At 48.2% G+C, this 13,115-nt stretch overlaps 1 protein-coding gene across 5 annotated transcripts in view; it reads right to left on the reverse strand.

Annotated features, from left to right (window-relative positions):
• The window catches only part of MAD1L1 (mitotic arrest deficient 1 like 1), a 1,860,878-nt gene that overhangs the window by 796,300 nt on the left and 1,051,463 nt on the right, over positions 1-13,115 (reverse strand). The window lies entirely within an intron of this gene.

The following is a 13,115-nucleotide window of genomic DNA, read 5'->3' on the forward strand; positions in this document are numbered from 1 at the left end:
CCTCACACATAGGTACTTGCACCCTTCCCTCTGGGCTAGGGGGCCTGCCATAGGGGTGAGTTGTAGTGACCTGGTGCAGTGACCAGGTGGTGAAAGGGTGCATGCACCCTTTCACACAGGCTGCAATGGCAGGCTTGCAGAACACTTTGCATTGGTTCCCTATGGGTGGCATAACATATGCTGCAGCCCATAGGGACCCCCTGGCACACCAATGCCCTGGGTACCTAGGTACCATATACTAGGGACTTACATGGGGGCACCAGTATGCCAAATGTGGGGTGAAAAATGTTCCTGCAACCAAGTTTAAAGGAGAGAGCATAATCACAGGGGTCCTGGTTATCAGGATCCCAATGAACACAGTCAAACATGCTGACAAATAGGCCTAAAAGGGGGGGTAGCCATGCTAGATTGAGGCTACTTCCCTACAGGGATCAACAGACTTGTCTGTATACCATGCTACAAATTTATTCTAATGACAGGCGTATGCCGTTTTGGCGGAGGGATAACTGGCTGCTAAGATAACATTGCAGACTTCGGGCTGAAGACAGAAAGCTGTCAACTGCTGTAGCTCAATCTCCACGCCAGGAGGTGGTGACTGGAGAGGTTTGAGTGGAGAATCCTCCCTTGCGGCTGCGATAGAAGATCCTCCCAAAGGGGCAGTCTGATCGGAGGATCGATGACCATGCTCAGAAGCTCGGAATACCATACTCTATGTGCCAAGTCCAGAGCCACAAGAATTACTTGGGCCCGGTCATTCCTGATCTTCTTCAGAACTCTGAGCAGAAGTGGTAGTGGCAGGAAGGCATAAAGGAGGCCAGATTTCCATTCGGGACGAAAAGCGTCACCAAGTGAATATATCCTTAGAAACTACAACGTGCAAAACAGCTCACATTGCGGATTCTCTGCAAAGGCAAACAGATCTAACCAAGGCTCTCCCCACTGCTGAAAGAGAGCTTGCGCCACCTCCAGATGGAGATACCATTCGTGATTGACCATGCATCAACAGCTGAATTTTTCTGCTCTGTGTTCAGAGAGCTCCCCAGATGTTGAATCACCAGGAAAATGCCCTGACGCTCCAGCCATGTCTAGAGGCAAAGAACCTCTAGACAAAGGGTCCATGACCCCACTCCGCCCTGCTTGTTGCAGTACCAGATGGAGGTGGTGTTGGCGGTGAACACCTGCACCACTTTCCTTTTGAGAGAGGCAAGGAATGCTTCTAATTCAAGTCTGAACACCCTTAGCTCCAGAAGACTGATGTGGAGCCTGGACTTCACCTGAGACCATAGGCCTCGGATCTCCGCTTCCCCCACGTGGCCGCTCCATCCCAGAAGTGACGCATCTGTCACTACTGTGAGATCTGTTTGGGGATGGGAGAGGGATCTGCCTCCGACCTAATCATAATTTGAATGCCACCACTGCAGATCTTGTGCAGTTTCCGCCAAGATCTGGACTATGTTGGAGAGATTCAAGGGCCCACTGCAAAGCCCGCATATGCCTTTGTGCATGTGTAACCAGCAGGATGCAGGAGGCCATGAGGCCAAGAGGCCATGAGGCCCAGTAGCCTTAGAATCATTCTCACCAAAACCCATGCTAGAGGCTGAAACATCTGTATCATAGCCTGAATATCCTGGACTCGCCGCTCGGGAGGATAGGCCCAAAACTGCACTGTGTCCAGAACAGCTCCACTGACAGGGAGCATCTGAGAGAGAGTCAGGTGCAACTTCGGCACGTTTATAGTGAACCCCGGTGAGTGCAGGAGGTTCACCGTAGTCTGAAGGTGGGAGACTACCACCTGGGGTGAGCTTGCTTTCAACAGCCAGCCATTGAGGTAGGGGAAGACTGAAACCCCTTGCCTGCGCAGATGAGCTGCGACCACTGCCATCACTTTGGTGAACACCTGAGGGGCGCTGGTAAGGCCAAAGGGGAGCACAGTAAACTTAAAGTTCTTGTGTCCTACCACAAACAGCAAGTAACATCTGTGGGCAGGTAGGACGGGAATGTGAAAGTAGGCACCCTGCAAGTCGAACACTACCAGCGAGTCTCCAGGGCAGATGGGATCTGAGCCAGAGTAAGCATTTTGAACTTCTCCTTTCTGAGGAAGAGATTGAGGGACTGGAGTTCTAGGATAGGGTGAAGGCCCTTGTCCTTTTTGGGCACCAGAAAGTAGCAGGTCTAACAACCGCTGCATACTTCTGGGACAGGCCAGAGAGCAGTAACTTCCTCGTGGAGAAGTGCCAAGTGATCCTCTGTTCGGTCGTAAGATGGTGGCATTGCCGAGGGGTAGTCTCAAAGGGGAGGGAGCTGCCCCTTCTGACTATTTGCAAAACCCACCTGCCTGTTGTGATGAATTCCCAGTGGGGCAGGTGATGGCGAATCCTGCCTCCAACTGGTCAGGGATGGAGCAATGGAATAGGTAGGTTTGGAGGCTGCAGCAGGGGAGGTGGTGGAGTGGGTGGACAGCTGGCTGCCTGATCCACCAGGACATTGGATCCTTGGTTGGTGGAAGAAACGCAGTTGGATGCCCTTTGGCCATGAAAGGAGCGAAAAGCAGACTGAGAGGGCGAGAAGCAGCTGCGAGGCCAAGTGATCGAGCCGTAGCCCAGGACCCCTTCAAGTACTCAAGCGTTGAGTCCACTTTGTCTCCAAAGAGATGGGTGCTATCGAACGGCATGTCAATGATTGATTGCTGGACATCCCCCAAAAAGTCCGACGTCTTCAACCAGGCATGGCGCCGTAAGGCCACCGTCGACGCAACCGATCTACCCACTGAGTCCTTTGTGTCCAGCCCACAAACGTATTGTGAATCTGAATGCATCTATCCCGTCAGCAACAGGGACCTGAGGCACCACATGCACAACTGTATACCATAAGGTATGGGAATAGTGTCACACAAGGCATGCAGTGTTCACAGACAGCAATGCCAGACTGGAGGAAAATAACAATTTCCTCCCAAGTTTATCCAGTCTCTTTGATTCCCTATCCGGGGGTGCAGATGGGAATGCGCCCAATGAAAAAGCCTGGGTGACAAGACTCTCAGGCGTAGGATAAATGAGTCAGGAATTTAGGGTTGTTTGCCGTAGGCCTACGGCGGGCAATTGTCCTGTGCCCCGGAGCCCCTGTGCAAGGTCTGGACCTGATACCCAGTAGGGCATCAGTAAGGGCTTCATTCAAGGGAAATGGGGTTCAGCGGTGAAAGCCCCAGGCTGAAGCACCTTAGTAAGGAGGTTAGTTCTGACTGACACAGAAGGTAGCTCACGGCAGAGGACCTCAGCTATCCTTCTCACCAGTATGCAATACGACGCTCCCTCCTCCATAGCCACGGTAGGGGAAGAAGGAAAGTCAGTATCAGGAGAGGTATCCAGACCGCTAGCTTTGCGCAGTTCCTGTGCCCAGTCCTCTAGGTATTTCAACTGGAATCCTAAAGGGTCCAACAACGCCTCCACATTTTCCCTGTACCCATAAGAGTAAGGGTCAGGATCCAATGGGGGAATGTAGGCCCTACTGAAGACTGCACTGGTGTTGAGTGATGTAGGTCCGGCTCAGAGTCGGATATAGGTATGGGGTCAACATCGATCGTGGGCCCAACCGGCGTTGGGAGCGTTAACGTCTTTGCCGGTAGAGGGGAAGGTCGTGTTGGCATAACCAACGTCTGCACGATTCACATAACGGATCCTGAGGGGCCCTCAGGACCTGGGGCCGGAGCAGAACCCAAGTGGGTCCCCTCTGACCCAACTGGGTATGAAGGCAACGCAGCAGAGTCTGTCTGCCCAAAATGAGGCGCATGACCTCATAAAACTCCTTGAGTTGGGCAGTTGTGGCTCCGGCTCCTGGAAACTTGAGGAAGCACAGAGCCAACCCAGAAGCAGGCTCTGAAGACAGAGGCCTAGAGCGTCAATGCTCTTCTTGTGTCGCATTATCTGAACCATGGGGTGAAGTCTAAGAATGTTTGACCTTCTTCAACTTCTTCTTCTTCTTATCTGCATGTCCCAAGAACTTAGAGTGGGACGAAGAAGAGTGGTGATGGCTCCGCGAATGGTCTTGTGACCTTCCTCTCGAACGAGACCTGGAGCGATGCAAATCTGAGCACCTGGCTGCCAGGAGCTTTAGGGACTGCTCCCTCAAAGCCTTAGCGTTCATGGCCAGACACTCAAAGCACTACTTCGGGTGATGGTCGCTCCAGACACCACAAGCACACGAGGTGAGGCTCAGTCACCGACATCATGCCGTGACGGGAATCAGGTGGCTTGAAATCGGTCTTACGTGACATCCTCGACTCACTAAAATAGTGTCAAAAAAAAATCAACAAAACTGTAAAAGTCAGTCAAAAAACGACTGGGGGTAGCTCTCACCAGATCTTAGCATAGGCAGGCATGGAAAGAAAAGAACTGATGTCAGCGTACTGGGGTGGTGCCTATATATGACTGCGACATCATCACAGCGCCAAAGACAGATGCAGAGTCGACTGACGCCAACCAAGGGTTCTGCTCAAAGAAAAGTCTCTGAATCCAGTCGGCGCCTGGGGAAATTTTAAGGTAAGGAATCTGCAACTAGTAGTCTCTATCAGATATTACCTTGCAAAACAAATGAGTTAACCGTGCACATTTTACTTGACACTAGTTAACAGAGGCCTCATATTAAAAATGACCAATCTAAGTTTTATCTTTTATGTGCTGTGTATTTTCTTTTTCATTTCAGAAGAGAAGCTGTACCAGCAGCCTTGAAAGATGTACTATGTTGTTGCTTTCTAATATGAAGGCTTAGCTTTACGCAACCCTGGAAATATTCGCTGACGAGTGCTGCTGAAGAGAAAATCCTGATATGGGAGTATCATCTTATGTTACAGATACTGAAGGCTGAGAGACACTTAGTGGAGATTTCTTTGCACTCTAATTGGTGAAATAACGGGGTTACATTAGCAAAAATGTAATTTAATCTGCTTGGCGGCCTTCATGGGAATTGTGTGTAGGTATAGGGAGTTTGTAAAATTGTGGTCTTTAGCTAATGCAATGTAGATTTTGTGATCAGAAGCCTTTTCTGCTCCTTTTAGAGATGATGCCGTTTTGATTGCCCGAAGGAGTTGGACTCTTGGGCGATTACCCTCCCCATTTGCCTGATTAATCTTTATTTGATACTTTCTTTTAGAGCCCATTCATGTTAACACTTTCTGCTCGATATTCCCAATTTTCCCGGCTTTTTCCCTTACCTTAGCAGGTATCTTTTCCTTCCATGGGAAACTGAGTCTGCTTTGATTTGACAACTTTGTAATAATGTGTCTTTGAATTTATTATTTTGGATGGCTTTGAATTCTAAAGATTAACACATTCATGTGTGGACTACTGATTAATTAATATTATGATCTGAATCTATAACTTTGCTAATATTTAAAATAAATGTTCGTGGCTTACAAGTCTAAAACTCTTGCTGTTTTGTGGGGCCAAATGTGCTTAACATTATTGGAACATATTGTTATGTTAGCCATGATCGGAACAAAAGGTTCTTTGCTTCATTGCAGCTTTCACTTGAGTTTGCACCAGTGAGTTGCATGGCATAAAGTGCTGCATCACATTTTTTCGATTTATGAAAATGAACAGGCCCAGCTTCGAGAAACATAAAAGACATGTGCACAGACAATTTTGTAGTGTCTTTTGCCTGAGGTAATGTACTTAAAACAGCTTGAGACCCAACTACAGGAACCAGAAAATGATGGGGACACTGGGACACATTTAATTGGAATAATAATACAAAATAAGCTCCATATTGTTTTCATAGTATAAATCAGATCCACAAATGTTTAGGTCTCTCCTACAAAGAGATTTTAACTGCCTGTTGTTGAAAAGATATATTCTGGAAAATATCATCATTTAGAAATGAGGATGTACCAGCCCACTGCTTACCACTGATCTGCTTGACAAACTCATGTTCTTGCTTTTTATTTGATGGCTTCCCATCCTGTTCCTGTATTTGGTCTGCCTCTGGATCGTAGCCTCTTTATTATCATTTGGATTGGTTATTCCCTCCCATTCAGGCAACTAGATGTACATTGCTCTCTTAGAACACCTTTGGAGTGCATGCTATTATCTTTCTCTCTCTTTTGCTGTTTCCACCCACAAATACCCACCGTAAGCAAAGTGTTTATTTCTGCTACCCACCTCATTTCACTATAACTTTCCAAACCACTCTTAGTATGTACTTTTAATACTTTTCTTTAAATCCCCTCCTCCTCCCACAACCGGAATTTCCTGCTTGGTTGATCCATCTTAAGGATACACTTTTTAAATTTACTGCTCAAACACCGAAGTGCGCAATCTTGAAACAACATGTAAAACAACCATGGGCATAGTCAATAGGTCTCATCTATACAAGAGCTGTTGGATTTGGCAATGTGCTTTGCCATGTTGTACACCAGTGTGGCTGCTGTTCAGTATGGCTAAAAGTTAGTGGATTGTAGTGTCAGAGTCGAGTGGGGAAGTAGAGTGTCAAAGTGGATTAGTAGAAATTAAGAGTGGAGTAGGAGTAGAGTGTTGTAAAGTTGAGTAGAAAAAACTAGAGTAGAGTTCAGTGGCAGAGTGTCGTGAAGTGGAGTAGGGTGAAACGGGTTCGAGTGGGTTGGGGTGGATTGAGTGGGTTGGGGTGGATTGTGTGGAGTGGGGTGGATTGATAGAGGGTGGATTGGATTGGAGTGGGATAGATTGAAATGGGGTGAGGTGGTTGGGATTGGGGTGGATTAGAGTGAGGTCGGTGGTTTGGATTTGAGTGATAGTGCCTGGGTGGTTTGTATTGACTGGGGTGGTTTAGACGGGAGTGGAGTAGGTGGATTAGATTGGAGTAGGGTGGGGAGGAATGGATGGGAATGGACTGGAGCAGGGTGGATTGGATTGCGGTGGGCTGGACAGATTTCAGGGGGGATTGAATGTATTGAGGAGAGATGAACTGCACTGCGATGGAGTGGATTGGGATAGAGTGGGTGGACTGGAGTAGAGTGTGGTGTACTGGAGTGGAGTGGGCTGGATTGGATGGGATGGGCTGCAGTGGGATGGACTTGGGTGGGTGTGTTGGATTGGGGTTGACTGCATTGAGGTGGGGGGACTGGAATGTGGTCTGGTGGATGAATTGAACTGGAGTAGGGTGGACTGGATTGTGGTGGAGTGGATTGGACCGGGGTAGGCTGGATGGACTGTATTCAAGTGCAGTGGGCTTAACTAGGATGGGGTGGATTTGGGTAGAGTAGATTGGATTGCACTGAGGTGAGGTGGATTGGATTGGGGTGGGGTGGATTGGGGTGGGGTGGGGTGGACTGGGGTGGGGTGGATTGGATTGGGGTGGGCGGATTGGAGTGGGGTGGACTGGGATGTATTGGACTGGGGTGGAGTGAAGTGGACTGGATTGAGTGGGGTGGATTAGGGTGTTGTGGGGTGCATTGGATTGAGTGTGGTGAATTGGATTGGGTGGATTATATAGAGTGGATTGGATTGCATAGTGGTTGGGTGGACTGCATAGAGGTGGAGTAGATTGGATAGCAGTGGGGTGGATCAGAGTGGGTTGTGGTGGTTTGGAATGGGGTGGAATGGATTGCTGTGGGGTGGACTGACGGGAGAGGGTGCTACAGGACTGAAGTGGGTTAGATGAAGGTGGTTTGGAGTGGGGTGGATTGGATTGGATTGGATAAGGGTGGATTAATGTGGACTGGACTGGACTAAAGCGGGTGGATTAAAGTGGATTGCACTGGAGTGGCATGGATTGGATTTGAGTGAGGTGGACTGGGTAGCAGTGGATTGGATTGGAGTAGGATGGGTTGAATGTAACTAGGGTGGGTTGGATATGAGTAGGGTGGGTTGGACTGGAGTGCTGTTTGATGGATTGGAATAGGATGGATTGGAATAGGATGGATTGGAGTGGAGTAGATTGGACTGGAGTGGGGTAGATTGGATTAGAGTGGGATGGATTGGACTGGGGTGGATTGGATTGGTGTGGGGTGGACTGAGATGGTTGGGGCGGATTGGACTGGGGTGAGATGAGGTGGATTGGATTGGGGCAGATTGTTTTGGAGTGGGTTGTTTGGGATCGGAGTGGGCGGGTTGGAGTGGGGCAGGTCGTTCTGGATTAGGGTAGGGCAGATTTAAATGAATTATTAGAGTGGGGCAGGCTGTTTTGGATTGGAGTGGGGCGGTTTGTTTTAGATTGGAGTGGGGTAAATTGTTTTGAATTGGAGGGCCATACTGGAGTAGGGCAGAGTGTTTTGGATTGGGGCAGATTATTTTGGATTGGAATGGGGCAGATTGTTTTGGATTTTGGCAGACTGGAGTGGGATAGACTGTGTGGGATTGGTGTGGGGCAGACTGTTTTGAACAGAAGTGGAGCAGATTGTATTAGGGTGGATTGGAATGGACTGGATTGGGTTGGTGCAGGTGGACTGGATAGAAGTGCAGTGGATTGGATGAAGGTGGGGGTTATTGGAGGGGGGTGTGAACTGAGATGGTGGGGGGTGGATTGGGGTGAGGTGGATTGGATTGTAGTGGGACAGTTTGTTTTAGACTGGAGCAGGGCAGATTGTTTTGGATTGGACGGATTGGAGTGGGACAGATTATTTTGGACTGAAGTGGGGCATATGAGAGTGGGGCAGCTTGGAGTAGGACAGGTTGTTTTGGATTAAAGTTCGGCAGGTTGTTTTGAATTTGAATGGGTCAGATTGTTTTGGATTACAGTTGGGCAGATTGTTTTGGATTGGAGTGCAGCAGATTGCAGTGTGGCAGATTGTTTTGGACTGGAGTGGTGGATAGTGTTTTGGATATGGGAAGGATGTATTGTTTTGGACTGGAGCAGATTGGAGTGAGGCAGACTGCTTTGGATTGGAGTGGGGCAGATTGTTTTGGAGTGGGGCAGATTGTTTTTGATTAGAGTGGGACACATTGGAGTGGGGCAGATTATATTGGGGTGGTTTGGGAGCATTGTTGTGTGTTGAGTTGGAGTGGTTTGGGTTGCAGTAGGGTGGATTGTAGCGAGGCAGACTGGAGTGAGATGGATTGATGTGTACTGCACGATTAAAGCATAATTTCAGGAATTATACATAATAAAGAAACAATGTTGCTTTGCAATATTTCAAACTAGTTAATCGTCTTTTTAGAAGAGTGCCCACGAGGAAAAAACAAAAGAAAACATGAGTGGAAAGTGAGAAAAGACGATTTAGCAAAATAAACTAAAAAAACTTTGCAATTTTGTTTGTCCTGCAGGTCAACTTTTGTTTCCATTCACAAGCCTTCAGTCAGCCGGGCACTAGAAGTTTAAAAAAAAAAAACAGTCCCTTTAGCGCGCCCGGAGCAGCGGGCAGGCATTATTTAAGTTGAATCAATCAGCGCTTGCTCCCTGGGACACACAGAGGAATGGAAATTATGGCAGGCCTGCCTTGACGAATTACAAGACTATAAAGAAGAGTGCCACGCAAACCAACAAATGGTGACCAACAGGCGGGCTCCAAGCCCTTTACTGTGCACAACAGAGCCTTGCAAGTGAGACGCATGCTCTGGCGTAGGTACTCACAGGCTCAACCCTAAAAACAGAACACTTTCAGTGTCATGCCGCATATGCAAGTATGCATGCTTATACGTCATTACGTTGGGTCGCCTTAGAATCAAAGCATATGTTCACGTGTGTAAAGATACATGCTTGTGCACACGTCAACTCCGTCTTTATGCATTTTTACCAACAGTGATTCTATTCTAGATGATGCCGAATATCATCGACAAAAATCATTGGCACATCCGGCAAAAATCACTGGCAAAGCTAATAGGTCTTGTAAAGGAGAGACATACTTGCTTTGCCAGTACTTGTTACAAATGACGTCAGAAACATCCAAGTCAACTCATCCTCAACTGGCGGTTATCATCCTATTTTCAAAAATAAACACCCTCTTACAAACCAATGCCTCCAGTGGCGTAGAGTAACATGACTGTGCTCCTCTGCAGAATGTGAAGAGGCGCCTCTGAGTAGCTCATAGATAACTATAGGCTTTGGGGCGTAATGAGGCCCCCTGAGGAATTGCGGGGACCCTGAAGGCTCTGGGGTACCCCTGTGCCGCAGGGGCTTGTGGTACACCCCGAATGCCTCTATAAACATGGGTAAGTTCAACCTCTAGGCAAACAAAACATTTATTCGCCATGGTCTTTTCATGGGATGCCCCTTTTAAATATTACCCACAGTCCCAATTAAGTATTACCCACAGTCGAGATGGAGTGGGTGACATATGTAAATATCCACCTCCTGTCATGACCGGCTTAAAGGAAATTCAAGATAACTGCGAAGAGCGTATCCTGCAACAGTGAGCTGTCAACGATCAAACATGGGAAACTGGCAGACGGTTAGGAAAAACAAGGACTTCCGGGTGGGAGGGAGAAATTTCAACACTCTTTTCAGATCACTCTGCAGCCAGATTGTTCTGAAAAAAGGGGCGATGCAAACCCCAACTCTGTGACAGACTGGGACGGAGAAAAGTTACTGTTTAGTAACGGACCGATAAGATTATCGCTGCAGGAAACGCTTCGCTCAATTTTCTGATTACGCGTCTTATCGGGAAGCTGCCGAGCTCATCGGAAGGAGCCGGTCGGAAGAAACGGGGAAGCAAGCTATTCAGATAATAAATGTGCGCTGTAAAGCGAGGGCCCGACAATGAATTTAATTTCAGTTTGCTTCTGTTGAGAAATCTCATGCTGTACTCAGCGCTCCCTTTCTGTTCTGTGGTGAGGGGATTTACAAGGGCGTAGGGAAGCAGAGACCACGCGCGCACGTACGCACGTACGGCGGGGTGCGCGCGTGTGCGTCACCGAGGAGGCAGATGAGGAGGTCTGGCCCGCCAGTTGTGCTAGTTTGGCCTTTAGGTGCGCAGCATCTAAAACAGGCGGTCCCACGAACATCCCATTCATCACAGACGCTGCATCCTCAGCCTTGAGTGGGACTGCCACCTGCTTCGCGACAGGGGAAGATGAATCACGCACTGCTCCTAGGCACGGGGGGCTGCGGGAGTCAGGGTGGAGGCCGGATGGGGTAGGGGCCGCAGGATGGAGGTATGACGGGCGTGGAGTTTCGTCAAGGCTCTCCCACCTATCTGCATGAGGCGTCAAGCAGCTGCTGTCCAAATATAACCTCGTGGAAGCATGAATGAACACGGGCCCTGCTCAGATTATTAAATCAACACGGGCCTTGGGATAACTCAACGCGCAAATATAAGAACAAGTTGGTATGTGAACACAGAATTCCAAGAATGTGTACACCTCAATCCTGTACTGTGAGACTGTCAACCTTTTTGCCTATACAACAATCTGTTATTAATATACAAATGCAATTACAATCGTGTTCAGACTCACAGGTCTGCCAGTTAACTAACAGACTTGTGAGCAGTCCTTAATTTGTAAATAAAAACGTGCCGGTGCCCAAAGCCCTTCTCTTAAACACGCGGCTGCTGCAATTAAATGTGCAAACACGGAATACTGAGGCAGCGTAATACTGAAGCCATCTCGGCCCTCTTCAATCAATTTAAAGCCACACCCTGCCCCTTCAGCTCACTCTTGCAGCTTTCTGCTTTCTTTCATTGTGACGCTTTTTCGTTTTTCTTTTCCTCCGTGTTTCCCAAATGTGTCTTTTGCTAGCAGAAAATGCTTGAGGCAGAAGAAAGCGCCGGTCCTCAAAAATAAGTGCCAGTGCTTAGAACCGGAAACAACAAGCACAATTTAAGCACTGCTTGTAAGGCAATAGACATCTGAACGGCTGGTGGGCACGGTGCAGCTGGCAAGAAGAGCCAGGAGATCACTGGAGTAAGACGATGAGTGACAGGCTATGGAGCAACCCACCCCCCGGGTGATCCACTAACCCACCAGAGTGATGCTTTCAGAGTATTGCGCTTGCACCTCATACCCAGTGAAGCCTATGTAGGAAAGGTTTTTGTGGTGGTGGTGGTGTGTGATGGTGGGGGTGGCGCTCTTATCCATCAATTGGTCGCTGCAGTGAAGTAAGTGTAGGAGGAAAGAGGCCTGAGGGACAGTGGATAAAGCACAAGCTTTATTATTAACTAATCTTTGGGCTTGGCTTCAAGGGTGTGAGTTATGAGCGAGCCGTGTGTGCAGTGTTTTGGTGCCGAGGGTAATGAGTAGTGGAATGCACTTCTCATATTGCTGCAGTTGCTGTGACATGAAGTTTGATTACATTTTTGAGTCTTGCTGAAGCGGCCAGGCGCACTGGTGCACTTTCCTGCGTATTCATGTTTCTGGTTGTCAATTGCTGCTGCGCACCCCCTATATTTCTATAGAGAATGTGTTCCCTGTCGTTTTCCCCACATCCATGGAATTTTGAGGAAGAAAGAAGACAAAGTCCAGGGAGGTGCTCACCACCTTGGCAGTGATCGTTCTTTTTTTTGCATCCCCTGAGGAAGTCATGGACCACTGCAACTGCTGCTATCTTGTATGCTACCTTCTTGAGTCGCAGGTGGAGACTGTTCATTGAAGTAACAGTACGAAGCAGTAGAACTGTGGCATAAAGTAGAGGACAGGACTTGAGCGGAGCTATAATACAGATGCCTTCTAATACAATCGGGATAAGCCCAGATAGGCAGGAAGCTTTGCTCTGGGTTTCAGTGTTTGTGGGCGAGAAGATCATGTCTGGTGCGGCTTGTGGCAGTTCCGCTGTCCCACTTGCAAAGACATTTCAATAGACACTGGGATTAGAGAGGCCTAATCATTCTTAAGTTTGGGGGGGGGGGGTGACTTGTTCTACTGGTGCTGCATCCTGTATTTTGAATATTCATTAACAGAAGAGTGAACGGGCCTTTATACATATGTAACAGGTGTGGAGCCTTCTGGCTTACTTGTGTCATGCGGCATATGTGGTCTCGTCTGGCAGTTTTCAGTGGACTGTTCCAATGAGGAGCATGGTCAGTACTGATTTACATAAGGTGGGCCTCTGTCTAAAGTGGCACAGTAGGTGAAAAAAGATGGGTTGGAATGAAACCCAGTGCGATTGCCAGTGGTTAGACTATTTGCAAGCAATCCTCCCACAGCCTACTGTGTTTTTGAGCCCTTTCTTGGCACAGCTGCTTTAACACTGAAAACCAACACTATGTGGAAAATGCGTAG

This window comes from Pleurodeles waltl, chromosome 10 (genome assembly GCF_031143425.1).
Source record: "Pleurodeles waltl isolate 20211129_DDA chromosome 10, aPleWal1.hap1.20221129, whole genome shotgun sequence".
NCBI lineage: Eukaryota > Metazoa > Chordata > Amphibia > Caudata > Salamandridae > Pleurodeles > Pleurodeles waltl.